The 22,663-nt window shown below is 42.4% G+C and overlaps 1 protein-coding gene across 1 annotated transcript in view; it reads left to right on the top strand.

The window, feature by feature from the left end:
• Positions 1-4,930: 4,930 nt before the first annotated feature.
• Positions 4,931-22,663, top strand: part of LOC126175411 (cholinesterase-like) — a 411,608-nt gene continuing 393,875 nt past the window's right edge. Inside the window, exon 1 of the mRNA XM_049922208.1 lies at positions 4,931-4,965. The gene's annotated coding sequence lies outside the window, so the exon portion shown is untranslated. The remainder of the gene's footprint in view (positions 4,966-22,663) is intronic.

The raw sequence follows: 22,663 nt of genomic DNA, 5'->3' as shown, positions 1-22,663 counted from the left end.
ACTATTAATTCAAACAGCTTTTTCCTAGGATAATTTAAATTCTGGCATTGCCGACAACTTCCGCTCTATACGGTGAGACATGGTTGGAGGAAATGCAATTAATAATAATTCATTTTGTAACATTCTACTTTTCACTAGGGCCATAGTTTTGGTAGTAAAACTGAACACACGGGACCAGATATTACCCACATCCACATGTAACAGTGTCTTGAACTCTTATAATGGCATCACTTCGACCAGGGAGAGAGTCCATGAGTTTTTCAGGATATGCCATTTGCAGATGAACCCACAAATTGATAATTGGATCTCATGAAGGTAACCAAACTGCCCATACGCTGATTACTGCTCTTCATACGTTTTTCCCTATAGTCCCAGACATTTCTACGGAATTCAGTTCGAGTGATTTAGTGGGCCAATGGCAGGATGCTTTTGTGTTAGTCCAAGCAAGAAGTTATGAATGCTCTGCTGTAAATGTGACTGTTGTCATCTCGGAATACAGAGTGTCCATAGCGTACTTGTCACGAAACTGTAGTAGCAGATATGCAGAAAGAATAAAGAGGTAAATGTCCTGGTTCATAGTCACGGTAACCTGAATCATTGGCAACAAGTCATGGTACATTAAATACCTCCAAAACATCAAAGCACAATTCACTGCCTGAACTGCATCCTTCAAACATATTGAATTAAATCCCTAATTGCGCCATCGGTGTATTCCATTGCGTAATTTGAAAGAAGTAAAACAGAGATCCGTTGCGCCACGCTACACGTTCAGTATCAACTTGGCCCACTGGAGACGGCCAGAACAAGACACTTTGAAGAAGTTCCCTGCTTCAAATCTCCACTGCACAATGACGGACTGGTATCCTGATTTAATGTGCTACAGCACACTGTAAATAGGGCGCTAAAATTGTGCCATTTCTCTTCGAATGCGAGCCGAAAATCGCACTAAGTAACGCTATTTCCCGTTGAATGCAATCCCACATCACTCTAAAATCACGCAATTTATCTTCGGACACGTGCTGGAACGCAAATAAAGCAGGCGAAAACGTGCTGTGGAGCACTCTCTGCACGATAACTGGAAACCAGTGTCAAGTGCTGAAGTTATGGCTAACTCAGAGAACGGACGCAGATGTCTGTTGTTGTGATGTGACGACATCCATCTGGCACTACGAGTGCTACGTTTTTCGCAGCACCAACACGAGACATCCACCACAGAGCGTATAAGAGCGTGTAGTTGCACAAGTTGTAGCAACGCTCCTTCTGCCACCGTGTGACGTGACTCGACACCGCGATAAATCGAGACGCTTCGAGTCAAAGTCAGCCGCAACAGGGGGCATCGACAGTTGCTTTTGCGCGCGTACGGGATAGCAGCGCTTCGAGGCTGCGGAAATTATTGTAAGAACGTTTGTCAGTTACTGACGTCATCCAGTTAGCACGTTGCTGCTTTGGTGAACTTTTCTCCAGGAGTTGTTGCTTACGAGACACTGACGTTCTCCGAAACTGTTTGATGTTGGTCTGCCTCCGCTAAGAATGTTGTTCTGAACAATCTATTGTGTACTGCAAATTATGCGCTGACGACATTAAAGGACTTCGAACCATCATAATATTTAAAGTGATGGGTTGTAGTAATGTGTATGCACCACTTAATACTAAAATTAATAAAATTTCTTTATTGTACCATATTGCTGCAATTTTAGTGGCCAACACGTTATTTGTGGACTACACTAATAGAAACACCTATTGTCTTCTCAGCTTTCGAAGAATTTTATATGATAGCGAAAAGGCTGCAGGACGGATTTGAAGATATCGAAACAAAAATGATCATCGAAGGGACTGATTCAGCTTACAGAAAAATAAAAAAAACCTTCCTGAAATTAAAAGCAAGGGTGGTAACACTAAGTGTGCGATTGGGTTTCCTTTGTTAAAGATTGGATAGGTGGAGTGAGTACACTGAGAGTCTAAATGAGGGAGAGGACTTGCCTCACGACGTGATAGAAGCAAATATTCGAATTTATATGGAAGATATAGAAGCTCCAGTATTTGAGTCAGAATTTAAAAGAGCTCTGGAGAACTTGTGATGATATAATGTAGAAGGGATAGATGACATTCAATCGGAATCGGGGTAGGTGACCAAAGTTAGATGACGATCAGTTAGACTTTAGGAAGGGAAAGGCACTAATGAGTCAATTCTGACTTTTCGCTTGCCATTCAAAGCAAGACTGAAGAAAAATAAAGAGGCGCTCATAGGGTCTGTCAACCTAGGAAAAGCTTTAGACGATATAAGTATAAAATATTTGAAATTATGGAAAAAATGAGTAAAATATGCGGAAAGACGAGTAATATGCAACATGTACAAGAAGTAATACCGAATATTGGCTCTGAGCACTATGGGACTCAACTTCTGAGGTCATCAGACCCCTAGAACTTAGGACTACTGTACTTAAACCTAACTAACCTAAGGACATCCCACACATCCATGCCCGAGGCAGGATTCGAAGTAAGACCGAAAAGTAGGACAGTAGAACCTACAACCACGTGCTTAGAATGAGAAGGATGAGAGACAGGAATGCATTTTTTCCCTCCTATTCTTCAACCTACATATCTAAGAAGCAATGACGGAAATAAAAGAAGGGTTCAAGAGTAGGATCAAAATTCAGTCTGTCACTGACAGGATTCGATGTTGACATTACTATCGTCAGTGAAAGGAGAATTACAGAATCTAATGAATGAAAATAACAGTCTAATGTGTACAGGATAAGGATTGAAAAAAAAAACAGAAGAAAGATGGAAGTGGTGAGATGTAGCAGAAATAAAATTAGCGAGAAACTTGTCAAAACTGGTGATCACGAAACAGAGGAAAATATGAAATTCTACTACCCTGGAAGCGAAGTAACCCTTCATCGACGAAGTAAGGAGGACATAAGGAGCATACTAGCACAGGCAAAGAGGGCATTCATGGCCAAGAGTAACGCACTGTTATCAATCGTAAGACTTAATGTGAAGGGGAAATTTCGGAGAACGTACGTTTGGAGAGAGGTATTGTATGGTAGTGAAATGTCGATTGTGGAAAACCGGAACAGAAGAGAATGAAGCGTTTGAGATATACTGCTCCACAAAAGTGTTCAAAATTAGGTGGACTGAGAAGGGAAGGAATGAGAAGGTTCTTCGCAGAATAGGCGAAGAAAGGAACGTACGGTAATCACTGACAAGATGAAGGGGCAGAATGATACGACCCGTGTTAAGGCACAGGGGAACATACTCCATGTTACTAGAGCGAGTTATAGAGGATGGAAACTGGAGGGGAAGACAGATTTTGTGTAACGTCCCCTTAGAAAAATTAATGAATTACTGTGCTGATAAACATCTTTTGTTATTTGATTTTCAAACAGCTGAGCAAAAGTGAACGTATTCAGACATTCACTAAAGTGACACACAATATTTTTAGCGAAACGCAATCCGACTTTCAGTAATCCCTACAAAAGAATGGCCCTGACTAACAATAACCTACATCCACTCTCAAAACTCGGCCATCTCACACATCCACCACTGCTGGCAGCTCACCTCCAACTGCGCAACGCTACGCGCTGTTAACAGCCGACTGCCCAACACTACAATAGCAAACAACAATGCAAACCAGCCACAGACTGCACACAGCACAGCCAGTGATTTTCATACAGAGCGCTACATGGCGTTACCAACATAAAAACCTAGACAGCCTACTTACAATTGGAATACATCTAACAACTAAGTGATATTCTGAGATGAAGTGGTTGGTCCAGGAGAGGAATTTGCGGCGGGCCGCATCAAACGAGTCAGAACACTTATGACAGGGAAAAAAATTCAACAAAAAGTAAAAATAAAACGGTGGGTCGTGTGATGTTTGGAAATCAAAGTCAGAAGTCAATAGGCGGCCGGGGTGGCCGAGCGCTTCTAGGCGCTACGGTCTGTAACAGCGCGACATCTACTGTCGCAGGTTCGAATCCTGCCTCGGGCATGGACGTGTGTGATGTCCTTAGGTTAGTTAGGTTTAAGTAGTTCTAAGTTTTAGGGGACTAATGACCTCTGAAGTTGAGTCCCATAGTGCTCAGAGCCATTTGAACCATTTTTTCAGAAGCCAATAATCACAAACCGTGTATCACAGCTTTCTCCATTCCATCTTATTCCATAATTTTTACAACAGGTTAATTCACGGTGGCAACTCTGTCATCTACAACATTATCTGCTGTATCCTTATTACTGAGCGAGGCAACGTAGTGGGTAGCACACTGGACTCACATTTTGGAGGACGCCCGTTCAGTTATCTGATTTCCTTTTCATCCAGTCTTTTATGACTATACTGCCGACAGGAGACGGAACGCTACTGCCCACTCTTCTGATGCACGTTTTCTTTTTTAAGGTGCTTGAGTGTGTTACTGACAGGACTGGTATGCGTAAGTTCCCCGAATCACTTACGCAGTGAATTTCGGTTACAAGGAATAATCAAAGAAAGAAAGTGCCCTTAAATTTAAGTTCGTAAAATTGTGAAGTTGTCTATGAATCGGCAGCATGTTCATTAAAGGTGCCTATGGCGAAGATAAAGAAAGTTTGCCGACTTTCAAGACTTGCGTAAGAGTTACATCATGAATTTTGGTCTGATTTTTGTAGTCCCCTTTTTTTTTTGCTTTTCAGCGGGCTGAGAAATAAATGACCATAGTTATTTAACAGTATATAAGTGACGATCTTCAGCAACCACATTTGTGCCGTTGTCCTGGAGGTTACATAACCAGAAGCATGAGGTCGGTGTGGTGGACGGAGCCGAAGGTGTTTTGGATGGCTTTGGGGGGGGGGGGGGGTGAGGGGAGGGGAAGCGTACTGTGCTGGCTGGTGACCTCGGGAGCAGCCGTGCCGGCAGTTGGTTCGTGGCTGCAGCCGCGCTGGCTCCGACCTTTGTCCTCTGCTGATAATGTCTTCAGAGGAGGAACATCTGTAAGTATTTCTCACATTTATCTGGAGTATTAATTCTTACTTCACTTCCACTCCATCATTGCTTCATTATTCTTGCGACTGACGTTGTTAATCAATGTCGTGAGAAATTATCTTCCAGATGTGCCTGAGTTCATATCTGTGTTTGTAAATTTATACTGCGACGTTGAAACTTTTGTTTGGGGTAGAAAGAAGAATCTACGTTTGCAGATTTCTTTTTGATGATTCAATTTTCGGTTTATTTCATTTTTTATCATCGTAAATAAATTTCCTGTGGGCCGACACCGAGAATAAACTGGAACAGGATAGTGTTGCTTTGAGTTACAAGATACGGTTAACTGTAGTTTTATTTAGCCAAAATCTGGGTACTGGAGGATGTAGCAGTCATGCTGCATCAGAGATCTAGACATGCCGCCAGTGAACGGATCTGCAATGCAGCTACATCTCTCCTTGGTTCTTCACAGTCCTTACGAAGCTACGCTATGTTAAATTCTCTAAAAAGTTCATTTGTTCGATCTATTAATCTATCAACACTGGTAACGTTTCCAGAAGCAAAGCGTGACTGCTGCCTTAACGGACTCGTTCCACATAGATCTCCAAGGTACAAACTATAAAAGAAACATCACACAAACGAAATAACTTGGGAGACAGTGTCATATACACATAAACACACAGAGTTTTGAACATGATAGTGAAACAAGGTCTTGTGCTTGCAAATAAAACTGTAAATAGGATGCAAACGTACTTAACGACCTCTACTCTAAAGAGTACCAAATTCCAGAAATGAAGCATCTGTCAACTTGAAGGTCAAAGCTACGTTGCAACGTATGTTAGAATGACAAACAGGAATTTTAACACAAGATATAAAGCACACATGAGATGTTCAAACTGTGACTGTAATTTCTCCATATCTGTGGAACATTTAAAGAAAGACATGAAAACCATCACAATAAATAATCCCAATAAATACGTCATACGTATAGTACAGAGCAAGCAACTGATCAATGACCACACACCTATAAACACCAACGCACTAAAAAAACTTAGCCAAAAAGCTGACACATACAGGCACTCAACCTTTGATCGCAGGCAGCTCGATATACGAGGGACTGCTGAAAAACAATGCCTTGGAATTTCTTATATGAAAACTCTTGAAGATTATTAAATAAAACAAACATTATTAACATACTACATCTTCATTTTCGTGTATACATATTTGCGGCCTGCTGACGGCAGAGGGCTCCGAATTGTAGCCTGTAACATGGCTGTCTGTAACGTAACTATGTCGGTGCGTGGGAAACGCAATACTGTAATCGAACTTGGAGTTCGAAGAGTTCTTCCACATATGGAACACACTCTCCTACAGGACAACACCACACCATACACTAGCGGTGCGACATACGCAACAATCCGACGCCTTGTGTTCGCTTGGTCCCATATGATTATCGTATGTTTTAAAAACAAACACCTTCGATGAGTTCACATTCATTGTGATGAAGCAGTGCAAGTAGAGGTGAGTCTGTTGTCTGCTCAATAAAGGCAAACATTCTCCAGTGATCGCTTCAACAAAATGGTCCCACGTTGACAGAAATGTATTCTTCGCTGGGATGACTATGTTCAGAAATAAATAATCATACATAAAGAATAACGATGTAGAATGTTAATAACGTTTATTTTATTTATATAGATTTAAGATTTTTGACGTAAATTCGCTTATACATCTCACCGTTGGCAAAAGTCCATAATATGAGTGACATAGTGGAAGACGGTGTGTGCGGTTTGTTTCCTGAGTTGATGAATACAGTCAGTGGTCTTCAAATGATGTAAATACTGATGTATAGTTGTTCATCAGACCGTACTCAGTCTCCAGAATATTTGTCCTGGGGAGTGAGTACAGCATAATGAACAACATTACATCAGTTTTTATTCACCTTAAGATCAATAACTATAGTTATCAGTATTTTTTTAGGGGGTTGGTAGACTAGCTACAAGCACATCTGGCAAGGGCGAACCGTTGACCATTATCTTCTCCTGGTCAGCAGGTCAGGTGTGGAACTGTGGACGCAAGACTTTTAGTCTATACTGATGGGCATAGTCGTCTTAGTGGTACAGGTACGATTAAGCAGGAAACATGAGGTAGTAAATTACATGACGTATTTTCGGGAAGGTGCAGAGAAAAAAACAACCAACACGTGAAGTGGGTAAACACTAAGGTACCAATGATCACAATATCTGCACTAGTATTCCTAGCACCCTGTACATATTAGGCCACTGCTGATACCCTCCTAAACTAAGGTGAAACGCATCTGATGAAGCAAATATTGCCAATACTCAGTTGTAGGCAGAGGGTCCTGACTAAAAAACCATTAATTTAACGTTAATATCCTCGGTGTGACCGATTAACAACATTAAAGATCTTACGTAGGATTTCTATGCGTTCTGATGAACTGACATGCCAAGTCCTGTTCTATCACTGCCAGAGTTACAATATGACAAAGGAGGTGAGGATGAGCTGGGAGGGGAAATACATTCAAATAAAAGGACAGAATTATATTCACTAAGGACAGGAATGAATTTTGAATTTAAAGACAAACAGCTGCCAAAAGGCGTACAATTAAAACAAAATGTGCTTAGAGGAACGTCCAAAGCTTTTGGAATATTAAAATTTTTGGCTGGTTTCGTTGTCTAGGGGCTGGGATATGTAGTTGCCGCATTAAAGGCCGAACACTGCTGAGTCTACAGTATACGATAATAAGACACACATGAATCGAATGGCCGATGAGTTCTATCACTCAGCAATTGCGAATTATAAATGGAGCATATAAATTTATAAATGAAAGATTGCAATCAAATAAAATCTGTAGGTACTATCTTAACGACTTTAAATGAGAAGTACGATAGTAGAAGTACTTTTGAGAATGCGGTATATTTCTACTAAACACTTATTGGTGTCGATAATCCAGCAATTAAATAAAATATAAGTTGAATAACAGGGAAACTATAGATTCCTACTGCACGTAATTAGTTATGAAGAACATCATGGCTCACGATATATTCACTTCTAAACCCACACTACGTCTTGACTGTAGAAACCTCGGAAGTCTCACAAGTTCACAAGTCCGCATTCTGAAGTATTCCTATCTCTCGCGACCACGCGCGAACAGCTCCATATTCCAAGTCTCTCTCGCGACCGTGCGTCCCGTACTCCCCGTGTAGACATCTCCTTCATCGACTCAAAGCACCGTCCTCGTGACAGCTGAATTCCCAGCCACGCGGCCGATGGACCTCGCGCTGGGGCCGCCCCTCCTGCAACGGCCCACGTCCGGCACCACGCGGCCGGCCTGCCGAGCCCCCGCTAGGCGAACGGCCCGAGGGGTGGCAGCCACTTAGAATATTTTCAGGGCGCCATAAATCGCCCGTTACCTCACAACACGAATTTGAATAGTGGTTTTCTTGCCACGTCCCCCAATCATTTTGGAAACTCTGATGGAATGTTATCTATTCCTTCTGCCTTATTTGATCTTAAGTCCTCCTAAGCTCTATTAAATTCTGATTCTAATACTGGATCTCCTATCTAAATCGACTCCTGTTTCTAGGGTTTCGTTATTTTACGATTCTGGAGCTTAACCAACCTTAACATTGGGTCCCTTCAACTGAAATTGACAGGGAGGTCACAAAACTAGGTCAGCTAATGCTGAATATCAACGTAATAGTTTCGGACTAGAACATCTGAAAAATCTCTACAAAAACGTATCCCTAGGTTGCCAAGAATTTGTGCAGCTGTACTGAGGTCAAAGAGTGGATACTTGGAAGACTCTAAAATCTAAACCATATTGTTCTGTTCTTAGTGACACAGAAAGATAATATGTATTTTGTTACTCTAGTTAGTTTGTTCGGTGTGTTTGTACATTGAAATAAAGTATGTAATTTTTATCTAGGGCGATCGGGAACTTTTGAACGTTAGTGTACTATACAGGTTGATTCAATGATGATGTTACAAACTCCCAAGGATGATGGAGAAGGAATATGTATCAATTTCAGGTAAGGACCCTGGTCAGGAAACGACTGACTGAACATCTTCTTCATATCTGTGTCAGTGGAATGGATGTACCGGTACTATTGTTGCTAAGGTAACTTTCAGAGGTTGTAGTATGGTCAAACATAGCGAGTAAAAGTCGTCTCTAAAATGCGTATCTTAAGAGCTACGAGCACTTGTTCAGTAGAAGAGATGTGTTTCAGTCGAAGTTGAACATGTGCTCTTAGCTATTAAGGTATGAATCTTAGAACCTATTTTCACTCGACGTTTTTCCTAGTTTTGGTTCATATTACCAACTATCAATGTTGCCTACCCTACAATCTTAGAAACAACAATACCGGTGCTCTGTAAGAGGTATCAAAACGATTTTCGCTGATAACTTCGAACTCGATCGTTTCTGGACCAGTGGCCATTCCATCCAACTGATACAATTACAGTTCTCCATCATCTCTGAAAGTATTTAACATCTTCTTGAAGTCATCCTGTACATCCTCTTCACAGTTCACTTTTCTTTTTCCTTGCGCTGTACAGCTCACTCATTAGAGCTCTTCATTTCATAGAAGTATGTTTTCTTTTGTCCCAAGTTTCCTTTACCTTTCTTATAGGTGACGTCTATCTCTCTTCTAGTAATGATTGCATTTACTGCTTTGTATGTCTAACATGGTCACTCCTGCTTTGGCATTTTTCACTTCCTGTCAATTTCATTTTTCAGACGTCTGTATTTCTTTCCGTCTGCTTCAGTTTCTGTTATTTTATACTTTCGTATTATTCTATTTCGTCTATTAAAATTAATATATTTTCTCTTGTCCAGTTATTTCTATTTCATTTCGTCCGTTTGTCTATTTGATCTTGTGTTGCCTTCACTATTTCATCTCTCTACTCTACCCGCCCGTCTTGTCCTGTATTCCTTTCCATTGTATTAGTGAACACTTGCTTAAAGCTTGGTTTGAAAATCTCCACAGTCAATTATTTTTCTTTTCACTTTATTAACCTCACTCATTTTTCTGCAATTTCTTAAGTTTTAATTTGCTAACAGTTATAAGTAAATTATAGTGAAAACAGGCAAATGCTTTTCGATATGATTCGAAGTTTAAAATATGTTTTCAAAATCTATGTCTTATCATTTATTTGAAGCCTTCATCTCCACGTCTCTTCCACGTACACTTCCAAGCTGTTTTATAATCCTGAAGCCAAGGATTGAAATATGCTCCTATTTTTCTGCAGTTTCTTCAGTTTTAATTTGCTAGTCGTAATAAGTAAATTATAGTGAGAATAGGCAAATGCTTTTCGATATGATTTGAATTTTAAAATCTGTTTTCGAAATCTACAACTTATCATCATGTATTTTATTTGAAGCCTTCAGCTCCGCGTCTCATCCCCGTACACCGTCTTCTTTCAAAGTCCTTAAGCCAAGGATTGAACTATGCTCCGAGCAAGATTCTAACAGGCTGTTTAACCGTCTATTCCTGATGATGATGATGATGTTTGGTTTGTGGGGCGCTCAACTGCGTGGTTATCACCGCCCGTACAATTACCCAATCTTTGCTCAGTCCAATTTCGCCACTTTCCTGGATGATGATGAAATGATGAGGACAACACAAACACCCAGTCATCTCGAGGCAGGTGAAAATCCCTGACCCCGCCGGGAATCGAACCCGGGACCCCGTGCTCGGGAAGCGAGAACGCTACCGCGAGACCACGAGCGGCGGACACCGTCTATTCCTCTTCCCCAGTCCACGTTCTCTTACATTTCTTGCATCTCTCCTTTCTCCTAATGTCGAATTCCGAGCCACACTCAAAAGTGCATTTTCGTCTTATTAAACAATGTGAGTAATTTCATTTCAACATACATTCTTTAGCCCAACAATGGCGGGGAGAGCGCTGTGTTCCATGCTGCATCGAATGACGTCTTTGGCAGAGGATGATGTCATTGACAGAGGGTGACATCACTGGCAGAGGATCACATGTTGGACCTGTCTAGGGCCAGATTGCGGAACCTTATATTTCTCTTAATTTCTGCCCAGCTGGTGTACTGTTATGGTTGGGGAGTGCCTTCGTATCTACCTTGACTACGACAATACATTGATGTGCAAAAATTAAAGAAAAATTTAAGGAGTAACGTAACCCAATGGAACGTGGACTATACATAGAAAGAACTGCTGCAATGTGGTACAGAAAGTAACTGAAAGAAATATGTAGTAAGAAGAACAGAAGGGACACTTCTATTCAAAGACAGATGTTACCTTAAATAAACTGAGCCTCTAGGAGTAATTATTAAAGAACGAATCCCAGAACTCAACAAAATTAAACTAAAAGAAGGATATAATTGCCTTTTGGCAATGCAAAAGACGGGACGCAGTTCTTAACGTGGTGTGTGATCACCACGGACGAGAATCTATGCTCTGTAATGTTCTCCCATAGTGGCCACAAGTTTAATGTGGAGTTCTTGTAGTAGGGCGTTTCATCCCTGCACTAGCACTTTTGACAAATGCTGGGTGGTGGTTGGTGCATCTGCACGTGCTGTAATACTGTACATGTTCCCAATGCATCCCAAACTGCTCAATGGGATTTTAGTCACAGAAACAGGAAGGTCAGTCCATTCGCAGCATATATCCTGTCATTCTAAGACCCTTTCAATACGCGCAGCTCGATGAGGTAGCGCACTGCATCCGTAGTTATGAAGTCAGAGCCAGATGTTACCTGAAACGACTTATGAATGGAATTAATACAGTGTTGCAATAACATTGACCAGTGAATGTACCATGTTTAAAAATTTGTAGGTCAGTACGGCCTTGCAACATTATGTCTCACCACACCATAACACATGTATCCCCAAAACGATCATTATCGACAACGTTCATGGGTGTAAGTGATCCCACATCTCACCATACGATGGTCGATGTAATTGTGGCACTGTAACTCTCCCTTTTCTTATCTTTTTAGGAGTGCATTCGGCCCTGATATGATCTTAGTGGATCACAATGTGCGACAGCTTCCAACTGTGCAAGTGGAGAAAGTCTTGAAGCTTTAGAACATTCGGTGAATGGTCTGATCTGCTTAAAAACCCATTAAGCACGAATGCGATCTCATAATGCAGCACATCCACATTCAGCAAAGACCATCCAGCGGCTGTCAACCGTGCTGGTGGAGGAATGGAGCGCCCTGTGACAAGAACTCCTTACAAACCTGTGACCAGCACGGCAGCACGTTTCAGAGCGAGCACTGCCGTCAGTGGTGATCAGACATCCAAGTCCCACCATTTGTAATGTGCAGGGAACCCTCATTAACCGCGTTGACTTCAGTGAATAGCTGGCGCAGGGTACGGTGGACGACGCGCAGTGAGCGGTTTTCGTCCAAAATGTGGGAGAGGTCGTTCATTTGTTAAGAGGGGGAGGCCGACAAGAGTTTGCCTCCTTTCGGATGATAGGTCATGACGAAATCGGCGCGTACGCCCTGCAATCTTTCTCAAACGATTTCACAGAAAATATTTGGTAAAATTTTCTTTTTTCTTTAATTGTAGCTTTATGTCAGGTTCATTATGATGTGCCCATCATTTCGTTTATGCTCGTAGTTACTGGGATATTTACGTGTCAGTAAGACATTTCGCAAAATTCAAAAATGTTTGCAATGCGAAACAGGGGTCGCTATGATTTTGTGTCTGGGGAGTATTACATGATATGTTGCTGCGTATGAAATTTAGCTAAGATATTGAATTTTATTTAGACTTGGTTGAAGGTCTCTATCTGTCACCGACGTCGAGGAAATTGATCTGACGTAGCCCACTCATTTGCGATCGCACCGCGCCAGCGACAAAACCAAGGTGAAAGACGCAAATCATTCCTCATATTTCATAAACATAGAGATATCGAAATGAGATTTTGGCAAATGGCAGCACATGAAGAGGAGAGTATTTTGCTATATGGTTATCACGCAAAACTTCATTAGGTACTGTGTTACTCCAGAAACTAGAGACTTTTCCCATGAAAGAATGTAAGTTTTAAAGGTCATCGACAGCTGGTGAAACGAGAAATGCTATGGCTTTGGGAATAACATAAGTAAAGTCATTACACTTTTATTTCGTACCGAGGGTGTCATTTTCCTAAAATTCTGACCTTACTTTTCCTTAATAAACCACAGTTTCAGATTTATCTCTCAATTGCGTCCGCTGAGATTTGGCAAAAGAAGCAAATTTTAACATGGCAACAAGAGACATGTGTAGGTTTTACTCCTGACTCTTTTCTGAAGAAATAAAAAGCGTAAGTTAGATGGGTCACCCTACATGTTTTTTATAAAGACGTGTACGTACCAAAAATATACTGAATGTAAACTACCATGATATATGCAGGAATTATGTTAATTTCTTTCGGGAATGTAGCTTTTTAGAGCATGGAGAGCTGCATCAAACCAGTCTCAGGACTGAAGACCACAACAACAGCTTTTTAGAGAATGTGATTTGATTACAAAATCTCAAGGTGCTTACTCTGATGAATGTAATTTGAATGACATATTCTAAAGACTGCAATTGACTCAACATTTTTCACAAAAAAAAGAACCCCAGTGTTGTGGTCACAGATTAGCAGTTCTGTGTGGGATGAATCCGGTGACCGTAGATCAGAAAATAAATCACGAAGGATATATATTGAATATTGGAATTTCTTAGTTGCTAGAAGAGACTTCTGAATGGTGCTCTCTCTGGAAATTTACTCCATTGTTAATTCTTTGCAGTACGTTTTGAAGAAACAAGAGAGAGAAGAAATGACTTTCCGACGGCCTCGATCTTATTTCTACAACGAATCTGCCACGTACACTCAAAACAGCAAATACACCGCTACAGGCCGAGATATTAGTTTTGAAAACAAGCCCTAGGCTGTACCAAGTAAATTCTCCGCTATGGAAGTTCTTGTGAAGTGTTAGTACAGCAAGGAACGCAAGAGCGTGTCTGTGAACGTTCTAAAGGGAAAGGAAAGTTTTACGAAATTTAAAGCACTGAAGGAAACTCGGGTGTCATAATAACTTAGTTGGCAAGAGCAATCACGAAGAAAAGTATTGTGCCGACTTCGAGTCCTGTCAGCATTAATTTTCCACAAAATTTCGAAACAAAGCACACTCAACTGCCAACATCGATTCTAAAACGTGACCTTGTTTACCCTGGCCAGCTCATGGGCTGCTAACAGGTTGCAACGTTCCCTCGTCAAGTAATTTTCCAGCAATCATCATCATCCAAGAAACCGACACTCTTCCTACATACATCGGGTAAACTTCCATGAACCGTGTTAAGAACTAAGCGGCCGTTTTTCACTGTTACCGACATGTTCGTCTCGGGACAAACAGCAACCATACTCATAGTGAAAATAATTCTCAATTGTTTTTCAGTCTCAGTTGCACATTTATCGTTTGATGACATGTTTCAATTACTCTGTATCATCTTCAGATCAATAGTTGCCCCAGCAGGTCGTCTTGTCTTTCCGGAAAATTATTCCATAACAGTCTCAAAATACAAGGCGGGCTGACGCCGTTACTACTTAGATATGAAGATGGTTTACAGTGATCGAAACGTGTCATAAAATTAAAAATGTGCTACTGAGATTGAACAATAAATGAAAATTATTTCAGTGGCTGTTGTTATAAGCTTTATTGATCAAGTGACTGATATAGCGATCTTGGTTTAATTTCATTTTGCAGGAGCATAAGCCATTTACTGCCCACAAGTGTGGTTTATACAAGCAGGGCCTGACGCCTGTAGTAGACATGTGAGGCACCTGGCTGTTCTATGACCCCTTGTTGCTTCAACGCCTTCAAGTTGTCACCGATCCTCTGCCCCGCCGATCATTAACAGTCTTCCGTGCCTTGATAGGATGGCCCTGTCAGCATGCTATCCTACTTTATTTCATTCATCTAAGAAGACACATGGTTGTGCATCCTTAGTACTACTATAGTTTCTACAGTAAGCTACAAAGTTCCCCAGTGGTCAATACTTTCGGAAAGAGAGCTGATGGAGGAGGGTAGCTCTTGAAAGGAAACGTTAAAGTGCTGTTGCTGATCTACTCTATTAAAGTACATGGTTTAAGCAAAAAGTAAAAGAGTTACTGTCTCGAAAGTCGATTTAAGTTTATTGTCTATTCTTGTGCAATACGTATTTCTCACTGGGCACTAGACGATTACTCAATTCTCGAAGATATTGCAGGTGACGTCTTATTAATGTCGACAGATGACTCACGCGGCGTCGCTCGAATTCCTTATCTTTAGATTTGTACACTAGTTGTGTTCTATAAAGACACTTCCAGCTATTTTGGGACTTAAAACGATAGGAAATTCTCTAACACATTAATACGGAAATAAAACAACACGTCGCTTTCGACTTATTCATTTGTGTAGAGACTGGACACCTATCAAGGCCACGGTATCATTGGAAGCTATCGTAGATATCCCTCGCGATCGTTTTCTGTTAGGAGAGCCACTGGCATCGTTTGCCACACTACGACAGCGCGTATATCACCAACTTGCAATTTGCTGATTCTTCTGTGTTGTTTACTGTCACCCTCCCCCTCCCTCCCAACCCGTTTACAGAACTTCGTTGCACACATTTGCAAGAATTACAGCCCTTTAACTAAGTCTGACAACGATTCAGTGAATTTAAGAAAGGTTTTCTCCGTCTGTTTCAGGTATTTGAGAGGTGACACATCTGTCATTTCTTGTGGTCCGCACTCCCTACAGATACACGTCGTCGGCGCCGAACATTTGCTATGTCACAGAGCATTCAGCTATCAGCTGTTATCGTTTTCGACGGCCCCTGGTTTGTCTCTGTATTTCTCTTCAGTAGGATTTGTAGTTTATTGCTATTAGTTTGATTCGTCTAAACCTTCTTTATATTTTCTGTAAAAACCTGCTTTCAAATATAAATTTCCCTAATCGTCGCTTCGACGAAATATCAGACTCCTCGAAACCTGGACATCCGACCGACGCCACAACAAAGATGCCGTATGTGCTGCCACCTTGTGCAGCCATTCGTTATCAACATAAAATTCAGAAAAGTTTTATTACATCGTAAAACATGGAGCATGGCCATTACTAGAAATTTCACATGTGAGAAATCAGAAACGTACATTTCACTCTAATCCTACAGGAGAAAGCATTCTCAGCGAAGTAGCTTTGTAATTACGAAACGTTTCATAACTTCCGCCAGTAATGGTGATAACAGCAGCTTCATCAGATAACGCCTAGTACAGTGTTCGAATATATCGCTGCTGTATATAAAGTGTCGGAATATCACAAAACTTATCTCAGTGGAACCCTTGTGATTTTCAGGACGCTGGGGAACTCTCCGCAGCAGTGAAACAGGATAACAACGCCCCAGCTATGCATTTCCCAATCGCCGCTACGCTAGCAATCGTCGGGGCCGTAACGCTCTGCAAGGTAATTATTGCTGACAGTATATTCAGCGCAGACTCTCAGACCTGTTGCTGTTCCTTTGCAGCCGGCCGCGGTGGACGTGCGGTTCTAGGCGCTGCAGTCCGGAACCGCGGGACTACTACGGTCGCAGGTTCGAATCCTGCCTCGGGCATGGATGTGTGTGATGCCCTTAGGTTAGTTAGGTTTAAGTAGTTCTAAGTTCTAGGGGACTGATGACCTAAGATGTTAAGTCCCATAGTGCTCAGAGCCATTTGAACCATTTTGTTCCTTTGCAATAGTGTTTATCCAAGGGTTTTGTAACAGTGACCTTACACAGTATTCTAGCTTTTCTTTCACTGCTGTTCACACATCATCCGTAAGAGCCTCTTAAGAAATTCCTTGATTCTGCAGGGTGTATAGACAATTCCTCACGTATTAAAACTACGTCGCGGAAATGGACAAATCTACATGTACATCTATCCTCCGCAAGCAACCCTACGGTGTATGGTGGAGGGTACTTTGTGTACAAACGCCATTTCCCCATTATCTTGTTCCAGTGAGGCTTCTGTGAGGGCCCCAATCCCTCTAATTTTATCTTCACGTTCTTTTCGCAAGATATGCGCAGGAGCACACAGTATATTGGTTGGCTCTTCTACAAACGTACTCTTTCAGAAATTTTACAGTAGAGTATACTGTGATGCAGAATGCCTGTGTTGCACCGTCTGCCACTGCAGCTGATTGGCCATCACCGTGACGTTTTGCGCTCTTATTAAATCAACCTGAAACAAAACGTGCTGTTCATCTGTCGTCTTCTCTATTTACTCTATTACTCATGTCTAGTACCGTCCGCCCCGACAGCTGAATGGTCAGCGTGACAGACTTCCGTCGTAAGGACTGCCGTCCTAAGGGGCCCAGGTTAGATTCCTGGGTAGGGCATTTTCTGTGCTCAGGGACTGGGTGTTGTGTCGTCTTCATCATCAATTCATCCCCATCCTGCGCGCAGGTCGTCCAATGTGGTGTCGAATGTAATAAGACCTGCACCAAGGCGGCGAGACCTGCCCAGTAAGGGGCCTCCCGGCTAATGACGCCAAACGCTCATTTCCATTTCCAGGTCTAGTACGGATCCCAGACTGACTGATCGAATGAATGTCACGTTAGCTACTTCCTTTGTTGATGGGGTACACTTTCTGAGAACTTTACCAATGAATCTCCAGCATCTGCCTTAACCGCGATTAATTTTATATGGTCATTGCCCTTCAGATGTCTCAGTACGCAAATTCACAGACATTTTATGGAAGGAACAGCTTCCTGTGATTGTATCTACCTTGTAGTCATACAATAAAGGGTCCTTCTATCCATGCGTTCACATTGCTTTACATGTGTATATGTTGAGGGTTAGTTGCAAATACAAAGACAGAACTGCTATATGAATACATAAATGAAGAACAATTATTTCGAGCAAATATCTAGGTACGTCTGCGGTAATCTCTCTCACATACTGAACAATCCAAAAATAGTATAGAGCAATCAGTGTGCTTTAATATAGCATACGCTCTGGTGCCGAATAAAAGATTTATTCTGAGTACCAACAAGTTCAAGTATGGCATTAGAAAATGTTCGGATTACTCATTTGGTAAGAGCATCTTCCGTCTGAGGCAAGCCGCACATAACGCACCTTCACGTTTCTACATCTATACTCCGCGAGCCACCTTACGGTGTGTGGCGGAGGGTACTTATTGTACCACTATCTGATCCCCCCTTCCCTGTTCCATTCACGAATTGTGCGTGGGAAGAACGACTGCTTGTAAGTCTCCGTATTTGCTCTAATTTCTCGGATCTTTTCGTTGTGATCATTACGCGAGATATATGTGGGCGGTATTAATATGTTGCCCATCTCTTCCCGGAATGTGCTCTCTCGTAATTTCGATAATAAACCTCTCCGTATTGCGTAACGCCTTTCTTGAAGTGTCCGCCACTGGAGCTTGTTCAGCATCTCCGTAACGCTCTCGCGCTGACTAAATGTCCCCATGACGAATCGCGCTGCTTTTCGCTGGATCATGTCTATCTCTTCTATTAATCCAACCTGGTAAGGGTCCCATACTGATGAGCAATACTCAAGAATCGGACGAACAAGCGTTTTGTAAGCTACTTCTTTCGTCGATGAGTCACATTTTCTTAGAATTCTTCCTATGAATCTCAACCTGGCGCCTGCTTTTCCCACTATTTGTTTTATGTGATCATTCCACTTCAGATCGCTCCGGATAGTAACTCCTAAGTATTTTACGGTCGTTACCGCTTCCAATGATTTACCACCTATGGTATAATCGTACTGGAATGGATTTCTGCCCCTATGTATGCGCATTATATTACATTTATCTACGTTTAGGGAAAGCTGCCAGCTGTCGCACCATGCATTAATCCTCTGCAGGTCTTCCTGGAGTACGTACGAGTCTTCTGATGTTGCTACTTTCTTGTAGACAACCGTGTCATCTGCAAATAGTCTCACGGAGCTACCGATGTTGTCAACTAAGTCATTTATGTATATTGTAAACAATAAAGGTCCTATCACGCTTCCTTGCGGTACTCCCGAAATTACCTCTACATCTGCAGATTTTGAACCGTTAAGAATGACATGTTGTGTTCTTTCTTCTAGGAAATCCTGAATCCAATCAAAAACCTGGTCCGATATTCCGTAAGCTCGTATTTTTTTCACTAATCGTAAGTGCGGAACCGTATCAAATGCCTTCCTGAAGTCCAGGAATACGGCATCAATCTGCTCGCCAGTGTCTACGGCACTGTGAATTTCTTGGGCAAATAGGGCGAGCTGAGTTTCACATGATCTCTGTTTGCGGAATCCATGTTGGTTATGATGAAGGAGATTTGTATTATCTAAGAACGTCATAATACGAGAACACAAAACATGTTCCATTATTCTACAACAGATTGACGTAAGCGAAATAGGCCTATAATTATTCGCATCTGATTTATGACCCTTCTTGAAAATGGGAACGACCTGCGCTTTCTTCCAGTCGCTAGGTACTTTACGTTCTTCCAGCGATCTACGATAAATTGCTGATAGAAAGGGGGCAAGTTCTTTAGCATAATCACTGTAGAATCTTAGGGGTATCTCGTCTGGTCCGGATGCTTTTCCGCTACTAAGTGATAGCAGTTGTTTTTCAATTCCGATATCGTTTATTTCAATATTTTCCATTTTGGCGTCCGTGCGACGGCTGAAGTCAGGGACCGTGTTACGATTTTCCGCAGTGAAACAGTTTCGGAACACTGAATTCAGTATTTCTGCCTTTCTTCGGTCGTCCTCTGTTTCGGTGCCATCGTGGTCAACGAGTGACTGAATAGGGGATTTAGATCCGCTTACCGATTTTACATATGACCAAAACTTTTTAGGGTTCTTGTTTAGATTGTTTGCCAATGTTTTATGTTCGAATTCGTTGAATGCTTCTCTCATTGCTCTCTTTACGCTCTTTTTCGCTTCGTTCAGCTTTTCCTTATCAGCTATGATTCGACTACTCTTAAACCTATGATGAAGCTTTCTTTGTTTCCGTAGTACCTTTCGTACATGATTGTTATACCACGGTGGATCTTTCCCCTCGCTTTGGACCTTAGTCGGTACGAACTTATCTAAGGCGTACTGGACGATGTTTCTGAATTTTTTCCATTTTTGTTCCACATCCTCTTCCTCAGAAATGAACGTTTGATGGTGGTCACTCAGATATTCTGCGATTTGTGCCCTATCACTCTTGTTAAGCAAATATATTTTCCTTCCTTTCTTGGCATTTCTTATTACACTTGTAGTCATTGATGCAACCACTGACTTATGATCACTGATACCCTCTTCTACATTCACGGAGTCGAAAAGTTCCGGTCTATTTGTTGCTATGAGGTCTAAAACGTTAGCTTCACGAGTTGGTTCTCTAACTATCTGCTCGAAGTAATTCTCGGACAAGGCAGTCAGGATAATGTCACAAGAGTCTCTGTCCCTGGCTCCAGTTCTGATTGTGTGACTATCCCATTCTATACCTGGTAGATTGAAGTCTCCCCCTATTACAATAGTATGATCACGAAACTTCTTCACGACGTTCTGCAGGTTCTCTCTGAGGCGCTCAACTACTACGGTTGCTGATGCAGGTGGTCTATAGAAGCATCCGACTATCATATCTGACCCACCTTTGATACTTAGCTTAACCCAGATTATTTCACATTCGCATTCGCTAATAACTTCACTGGATATTATTGAATTCTTTACTGCTATAAATACTCCTCCACCATTGGCGTTTATCCTATCCTTGCGGTATATATTCCATTCTGTGTCTAGGATTTCGTTACTGTTCACTTCCGGTTTTAACCAACTTTCCGTTCCTAATACTATATGCGCACTATTTCCTTCAATAAGAGATACTAATTCAGGAACCTTGCCCTGGATACTCCTGCAGTTTACCAATATTACGTTAACTTTTCCTGTTTTTGGTCTCTGAGGACGGACGTTCTTGATCAACGATGATAATGTCCTCTCTGGTAAGCCGTCAGGTATTTTATCGTTTCGCCCAAGGGGGGGTCCCTCTAACCTAAAAAACCCCCGTGTGCACGCCACACGTACTCTGCTACCCTAGTAGCTGCTTCCGGTGTGTAGTACACGCCTGACCTGTCTAGGGGGGCCCTACAGTTCTCCACCCAATAACGGAGGTCGATGAATTTGCAACCATTATAGTCGCAGAGTCGTCTGAGCCGCTGGTTTAGACCCTCCACACGGCTCCAAACCAGAGGACCGCGATCGACTCTGGGCACTATGCTGCAGATATTAAGCTCAGCTTGCACTCCGCGTGCGATGCTGGTTGTCTTCACCAAATCAGCCAGCCGCCGGAAGGAACCAAGGATGGCCTCAGAACCCAAGCGGCAGGCGTCATTCGTTCCGACATGTGCTACTATCTGCAGCCGGTCACACCCAGTGCGTTCAATAGCTGCCGGAAGGGCCTCCTCCACATTACAGACGAGACCCCCCGGCAAGCACACCGAGTGCACACTGGCATTCTTCCCCGACCTACCCGCTATTTTCCTGAGGGGCTCCATAACCCGCCTAACGTTGGAGCTCCCTATAACTAATAGGCCCGCCCTCTGTGACTGTCGGGACCTTGCCGGAGAATCGGCCACTGGCCCAACAGGCGAGGCATCCTGTGGTGGCTCAGAAACGATGTCATCACCACTAGGAAGCACCCCGTACCTGTTGGAAAGGGGTAAGGCAGCTGCCACGCGGCCAGATCCCACCTTCGCCTTTCGGCCAGGCACGCGCGAGCCCACCACTGTCCGCCATTCACCCTGGAGTGATGGCTGACCGGTAAGATGCTCACTGCCGGAAGACGCAGCGACATCAGGGGCTCCATGTGATTTCAAGGCCACCGAATTAGGCATAGGTCTCACCACAGTTGCCCCAACGCCACTACGAGCCGACGCCTGCGCCTCGAGCTCGATGAGCCTAACAGACAAAGCCTCCACCTGCCCCTGAAGAGTGGCCAATTCTCCTTGCGTCCGCTCACAACAACCACAGTCCCTACACATGACTATGTTTACCCTACCCTATACGGTGACAAATTCCCAAGTTAATCTTCTGATGAGCTACTCTGATAATCAAGAAACACTCACTGAAGTACGAGACGCGAAAACTACGCTAGGTTTTCCCAGAAAAACTATTTAAAAGCTAAGCGCAGCAAATAAGTACAAAAACGCTTTATACAAACACTACTCGCTGCTGCTGGTGCTCTCGCTCTGGCTGTCACAAGACAACTGCTGATTCAAGTGACTAGTGGCTAACGGCCGCGAAACAAACAAAGACGATTTTAGAGCGCTTTCTGTTCTAAACGATCAAGAAAACACTAAGAAATCTAACACGAAAACTACGTAAAGTTTTATCAAGAACTGTTAGTTACTATGCAGAGCAGATAAACACAAATAGAATCCCTTCCTTAGTGGAAGGTCGTAAACAAAATGCAAAATAAACGCTTTATTCAACCAGTACTCGCTGCTGGTGGTGCTCTCGCTCTGGCTGTCACAAGACAACTCAGTATTACAACTTTGTCAGAAGCGCAAAAATGTCAGCCACAGATCGTTTCCTACAGTCTTTTTACTTCTCTTTGAAATACACTCCTGCAAATTGAAATAAGAACACCGTGAATTCATTGTCCCAGGAAGGGGAAACTTTATTGACACATTCCTGGGGTCAGATACATCACATGATCACACTGACAGAACCACAGGCACATAGAC

The sequence above is a fragment of the Schistocerca cancellata genome, chromosome 3 (assembly GCF_023864275.1).
Source record: "Schistocerca cancellata isolate TAMUIC-IGC-003103 chromosome 3, iqSchCanc2.1, whole genome shotgun sequence".
Classification (NCBI taxonomy): Eukaryota; Metazoa; Arthropoda; class Insecta; order Orthoptera; family Acrididae; genus Schistocerca; species Schistocerca cancellata.
The sequence above is the reverse complement of the archived record's forward strand: the minus strand, read 5'-3'. Positions and strand labels throughout refer to the sequence as shown.